At 52.4% G+C, this 5,719-nt stretch overlaps 1 protein-coding gene across 3 annotated transcripts in view; it reads left to right on the top strand.

The window, feature by feature from the left end:
• The first annotated feature begins 5,384 nt into the window (after positions 1 to 5,384).
• Positions 5,385 to 5,719, top strand: part of CSNK1E (casein kinase 1 epsilon) — a 23,649-nt gene continuing 23,314 nt past the window's right edge. For all 3 annotated transcript variants that reach the window (XM_041481556.1, XM_041481555.1, XM_041481554.1), the window contains exon 1: positions 5,385 to 5,618. The gene's annotated coding sequence lies outside the window, so the exon portion shown is untranslated. The remainder of the gene's footprint in view (positions 5,619 to 5,719) is intronic.

Below are 5,719 nucleotides of genomic sequence, written 5' to 3'. Positions count from 1 at the left end.
CCTTGGTGCCCAGAGAGCACTCAGCATGCAGGACAGCAGGATGGGGTTACACGTCTTCAAGTAAGATCCTGCTGATTCAGCCCTGAGTGCAGCTCCTCCCAAGGAACCTTGGCCCTGTCTTGTGGTTCTCTGATACATCTGCTCTGGCCTGACACAGCTCTGAGAGTGCACCTAAATATTCCTGTTTGTTAGTTTCTTTTCCCCATTAGCTCCACTTTTTTTTTTTTTTTTTGCCAAAGTCAGCCCAGCAGGAGGGTGTAATAAAGAGAGCCAGTTGCAAACTGACAGAGGCTGGGAATACCACGAGGATAAAAAAGGCAAGGCTATATGGAAAAAAGCAATAAATACACTTAATTATAGGTGTGGCCAGGAACAGCTCCTATTATTAAGGCTGCCAGCACTTCCCCTCTCAAGACCCTGTTTTCACTTGCTTATAACTTTGTCAAAGTTTCACCACTGGAGCAGAAATTTTCCATAGAAAGTGATTGTCTCAGCTGGAATTGGGCACATTTATTTAGTTCTTTTTGAAAATGTGGACCCACCACTGGTTTTCCTGGGCTAGACTATGTATATATATAGCCCAGGGGACAAAAACTGTGAAACTTCTGGGCTTTCAAGCAAGGGCTTGGCCTTGGGCGGGACATCAGTTTTTGTGTCATGGAGGCTGTGTTTTGCCAGCTCCATGAAACACTACTGTTCTCTCCCACTAGCACGGACAAATTACATGGTTTTGTTAAACATGGAAAGAAGATTTGTCACAGCTTCACAGCTACAAACTCTTCAACCTTCGCTAACCTGCCCAACCCTTTTGGTTTCTGAGGGTGTCATGACAGCATATGGGCTTTCCCAGGGTGGAGCACCGCAGGGGGAAGCTGGGAGGGCTCTCCCTTCTAGAGCTGCTGTTATGTGTCATGCACTGTTTGCATCTCTCAATGCTTTCCTCTGCCCTGTGCTTCTAGCCACCTCTCTTTTGCCTTCTGGTGGATAAAAGTCCCTGATTTGAATACAGAAGGAATGAGACTCAAGGAAGAGAACCAAAAATCTGGGGAACAGCAAATGGAACTGGGAGGCAGATGAGATCACGAGCTGCAGGGAAGTGCTGGGTGGTTTGGGAAAGGGGCTACTGCCATGTTACAGCCATATCAGCTTGTGTTTCTGGGACTGAATACTTCTCCAGTGTCCAAATAAGGGTCTTTTCCCAAGTCTTCCTCCCAGCTTTTATTGTTCCTGCACTGTTACCCCAAATGCCACCCGACAGCACATGTCACCTCTTGCTAGTCCTGCTCCTTGTTGAGGACAACAGGCAATTGCTACTTGCTGTTATATCAGAATACACATTTCTCATCACTGAGAAATGTCAGCACCAAGGCTGGCTGTACAGCTGCCCTTCAATGTTCTCGTGCATATGAATTATGGTTGAGTCTTTAATTATGTGGCCACAGATTTATTTTCCACAGGACACCTGCAGCATACAGGTTAGACAGTGTTCTGGATGAGTCTGGGCTGTGTCAGGAAGAAGGCTCTTTGCAGGGACTCAGCATCATCTCTTCTTTCTGTTCTTGTGTTGTTTTATTTTGGTTGTTTGTTTTTTTTTTTCCCAAAAGTGTGAAGAGAAAAGAATGACTCATTGCTGAGGCAGTTGTGTGCTGGCCTGGATCCTTGCCCTTGCTGCGGATTTCCTACCTGATGCTGAGCGAGTCACTCACAGCAATCTTTTCAGAGGTAGCTATTAGCTATGTTTTATTTATTTTGGCATTTTGCTTTGTTTTTAGCCTTGCGCTATCCGAGGATCCTGATGTCTCATTTGCAGGAGTATTTATTGCTCCCTGCTGTATGTGAAGGGGGACATGCACCTGACTCCAGAAAATGCTTTAAACTGCAGAGTGCTCTGGTAAAGTGCTCAGATCAGCATCCCCACCTTGCAGGCTGCATTTGACCTTCCCTCCAGGAATGCTGGATCTTCTCTAAAATGCTGCTGTATTGCTCAGTATGAATATTGAAAAGGCAAATCTATTATTATTTGTAAAGTACTGCAAAACTAGGTGTATGTTGTACAAAAAAGACCCTATGAACATCGATCACTGTTTTTGGAGTGGGGCCTGCACGTTCTGAATGAGCTGTGAGTCAATGCTCTGAAGAACTCTGGCAGCCCTGTTGGACGTGTCAAGCCACAGGTACCTTCCTCCTCAGGTACCTTTGCTCTTGAATTGCAGGTGGCAATGTGTTTGTTCTCGCTTCTCATCTCTTACTTTCACTGGCCTTGGAGAAGTAGAACCTCAGCACAGTGTCAAAGTTTCCTCTGCTCTTTCCCTGATTGTTCACACTTCCCTAGCACACACAAGTGTCTCTGTGGCAAACTGACCTTGGTCTTCAAAGCAATTTGTCCTTCTCCATAGAGTGGGTGAAATGGGATTCTGCTCTTTGTTGATCAGGCAGAGCTGCCAAATGCGACCTGGCAGTTCCCAGAGGTCTGCTGGGTCACTGGAGCTCAGCTTTCCCGTGAGTTTTACTAGGTGCTATGAATATCATATACTGTGACTCTGGAAGGCCACCCACCCAGCCGTGACACTGTGAATAAACAGCACAGCTCTAGCCCTTCTTTTCTTTTCCTACCTGAGGAATAACATCATGGGCAGTGGAGAGGCTGGCCCAGTGAGGTGTAGCCCCCTTGGATACACCAGCCCACAAGATTCTGCTCAAGACATGTTGCTGTGGGTTCCCTCTACAGTGCTGCAATGAGGGCACTGGGGACAGCCCAAGGACCTTTGCACATGAATAGGACAGCAGCCAAATCTTAGCAGCCCATCTTCTGCTTGCCTGCCTTCAGCAGCAGCACTCCCTGTAGCATCTAAGGGTGCCTTGACCACGTCCAAATCCTGTGAAAGGTGGACACGAGGTGTTCCAGGTGCAGGGCCCTGGTTGCTGAGCTGAGGGGCTTGGACTCCCTTCCATGCTCTTGCACCCAAAGATCCCTTCCAGGCAAACCAGGCAGACAGGACAAGGTGAGGCCTCCTCGGGCCTCATCTGGGAATGTTGTTTTGAATGTGTGAGCTGTGTCTCACCGCTGGCTCTGGGAGGTTAGACAGCCTTCCAGGTGCTGTTGTCTGAACAGAGTCTTAGTGTACCTTGGTTGGTGCCCAATACAGTGCTAACCTGAGGGGGGCTTCCTCTTTGGAGAGGTGCACAAAGGAAAAAAGATACTGCAGCCACGCACCACTTTGACCACTGGGAGGAAAGGAGATGGCCCAGCAGAGTTTGTGATCATGGATTCTGCTTGTCCCTCAAATTTATTCCCTCCCCAACCCAGCCCTGGCTGGCCTCTCTCTAGTTGGGATCCCACTGTTTGTGTCATATATAACAACTTCCTTTTTCAGACTCTGGGGCAGAAGTTACCTGTTGCACTGCTGGAGCAATGACATCCCTGATGGAGAGAGGGTCCCTGCAGCACCGGCTGCTACATGCATAGCCAAAATCAGCAGTCCCTGGCCCAGGCTCCCTAATAAAAATTACTCCGTAAGAACAGGTGTAACTAGGCAATGCTTGAAGGAAGGTGGGTGTTAATAGATCACATGGCTAGCCAGCACTAAAAGCTTGATTACAATTCAATTAAGGGAATGTTTCTAATTAAAGAGTTCTTATTTTAAGCTGTCAATGATTAAAATAAAGGTAGCTGAAGTGTCCGTACACACTCCAATTTCATCCCCAAGGGCTGCATCTAGGTTGGGGATTTCTTCAAATTCCTTCCCACTGCCTCAGTCAGCAACAGGGGGAGAGTTGGTATGGCCACTGTCCTCCCAGACCTTGCACCTGCTGGCCAAGAAGTGTCACCCCAAACTCTGCTCCCACGAGGCATGCTGAGAGCTGCTTCTCCTGGATGCTGATTCAGATCCATCCTCCCCAGCTCTGTACCAGAGCCCACCTCTCTCAGTGCCTGTGTCAGCCTGCCACTTGCAGCAAAGTCACGAGCGGTGCTGGGCTTTGGCAAATCCCTTCTCTGCTGATGTGCACCCACCCAGGGAAGGAGAGCAACCCTCGGCTGGATCCAGCAGTGGCTGCATACTATTACCTGCCTTCCCATCTGCTCACTGTTACATAAGCTGTGAAAAAACACAGGCTCAATGGAGCATGGATAAGGAAATGTCATTACTACGAAAAACTCAATTAAATTTTAAATTCTCCAAGTGCAGGCAAAGTTCTCTAATAAAGCAGGCCCCGCAGTGGGAGAGGGAAGCAGTACTGGTTCCCAAAGGCTTTCATAAAAGAGGAACAATTCCCAGGTCTCAGTGGACTGTCAAGTCAGTGCGGGCACTGGCTGGCAGTGGCATTCAGAAGGCTGCAGCCCCCCATCTTGGTACAACTTGGAGCAATGACTGCTCTCTGCAGCACACAGTGCCAGCATGGCTGCAGCTTGGGCCTCTTGGTGCCGACAGCCTGTGCCTACATCGTGCATTTGGAAGCTGACCTAAGGGGCCTGGCTTAGAAGCACCTAAAGGCTGTTCTGGTATGGGGGCTCCTGAGCTCTTCCCCACCTTACTTATCTCCAATTGCAGGAACTGGGGTTCTTGACTTTGGAATGCCTGTGCCAGAGCAGCTCCTGGACCCTGGTGAAGCATCCCAGTGCCTCCAAAGCTGGGCAGCATCTGGCTCTTGCTCCACAGGACCCTCTGTCCCTTCCAGCTCACACTAGGCCTTTCCTGCAGTCCTGCTCCCAGAGCCCTCAACAGCACCACATCCAGCCCCCATCCACCAGAAGCCCCCAAATAGTTCCCCAGCCTGGGCTCTGCTCCTATACCCCCAAATAGATCTGATACATCCTGGCTGCTCCCCCTGGCTCAGCTGGCTTTCGGAGGTGCTCTGGGACTTGCTGTGCCCACCTGGCCTGCAAACACCCCAGGGTCTGGGGGGTAGCCCCAGCTTTGCACCCATCTGTTGGTGGATGCCTCGTGGACCTCTCTCTGTCTGCATTAGGGTTTATGTGCGTGCTTCCTCATTTGTGTGCGTTTGCAGGTGCTTCACGCAAGGGGCAACCCCGCTCCTGAGGGGCGCGGCTGAGCGGCCCTGAACACGGTGGGGCCTCGCTGACGGGCCCCCGCTTGACATCCGCTGCCAGCGCAATGGGACCCAGCACCCTCGCTTGATCATCCCCATGCGGGGGGCTGCCATTAGGGTGGGCTGTGCTCCACTCTGAGGAGAAACCTTTAGGGGGGTCGCGGCCCCCAAAACCGAGCCCGTGTGTGCCTGCCCCGCTCGCCGGAGCTGAGGGACGGCGGCTGGAAAGGCGTCGGGAGCGGCGGCCGTTGCGCCTTTAACGGCGGGCGGAGGAGGAGGCGGAGGAGGAGGAGGGCCGAGGCTGCGTTGGGTGACATCAGTGGGTTTGGCTCCGGGGCTCAATGGAAACTGGGTGAGCGTCGGGCTGTGCCGAGCACACGCCGGCTGGAGAGGACGGCGAGCGGGCGGGAGGCGGCAGGCAGCGCCGCGCCGCGCCGAGCGAAGGAGGGACGCGCCGGGCACGGCCGCCACCAGCCCTCCCCAATCCTCCGTCATCCTCCCCGCCGCGGCCGCCTGGCCCCCTGACAGCCGGCGGAGCAGCATCCCCACACGGCCCCCTTCCCGTCAGGGTGGGTATGGGGGGCGCCCGCCCGCATCTTGGGGCGCAAACCCCGGGGGAAAGGCGGCCCCTCCGGCTCTTTGTGTGCGCGGAGGGAGGGGGAGGGGGCGG

The sequence above is a fragment of the Pyrgilauda ruficollis genome, unplaced genomic scaffold, assembly GCF_017590135.1.
Source record: "Pyrgilauda ruficollis isolate IOZ18807 unplaced genomic scaffold, ASM1759013v1 scaffold56, whole genome shotgun sequence".
In the NCBI taxonomy this organism is placed as follows: domain Eukaryota; kingdom Metazoa; phylum Chordata; class Aves; order Passeriformes; family Passeridae; genus Pyrgilauda; species Pyrgilauda ruficollis.
Note: the sequence above shows the minus strand (reverse complement) of the source record. Positions and strands in the feature narration are given on the sequence as shown.